This window comes from Triticum dicoccoides, chromosome 3B, assembly GCF_002162155.2.
Source record: "Triticum dicoccoides isolate Atlit2015 ecotype Zavitan chromosome 3B, WEW_v2.0, whole genome shotgun sequence".
In the NCBI taxonomy this organism is placed as follows: domain Eukaryota; kingdom Viridiplantae; phylum Streptophyta; class Magnoliopsida; order Poales; family Poaceae; genus Triticum; species Triticum dicoccoides.
The window spans coordinates 5,274,797-5,275,438 of record NC_041385.1 but is presented as its reverse complement, the minus strand read 5'-3'; positions in this window follow the sequence as shown (position 1 = coordinate 5,275,438).

Sequence of the window (642 nt, the reverse complement as noted above, 5' to 3'; positions counted from 1 at the left end):
GTAGCCCAAACCCAAACCCACCCCCTCCTCCCTACAAGAACCATAAAAGGCCCCCAAATCCCACCCTGTAGGAACTCCAGACCCACTCTCTTCTCCCCTTCCTCTCCAACGCCAGCCAACCATGGATCATGGTCGTAGCGCCACCATCACGGCTCGCCTCCATCGTGCCACGACCGCAAGGCAGAGCTACGCCGTGCGCGTGGGCGAGGACAAGCTGAGCGCAGCCGTCACCGCCAGCGGGAGTGGCGCCCGGCGGTGGATCCGGAGGACCAAGCTCCACAATGTCCAGGAGGTCCGGTCTGGCCGCCTCGTGGTCGGCCTCGCCCTCAACAGGCCTCCACGCGGCCACAGGGACGGGGGACGTCACCTCCCGCCGGCCACCATCTAGCTGTACGTTGGCCGTCGCTGCCTCGTGTCCGTGGTCAACAAGGCCGGTCTCCTCCCGAACAGCCTCCGGTGCTTCATGGCTCATCCTGTCGTCACCTTCGCCATGTGACCTGCCGCCTCCATGTCACGCGCGCCTTCGACATCAAGGCGGCGACGGGCCTGCGCAAGCCGTCCATCGAGAGGACCGCAGAGGATGTGTCGGGCTATGGCGCCATCCCCAGGCAGAGGTACTCAGAGGAGGCGTGGATACAACAG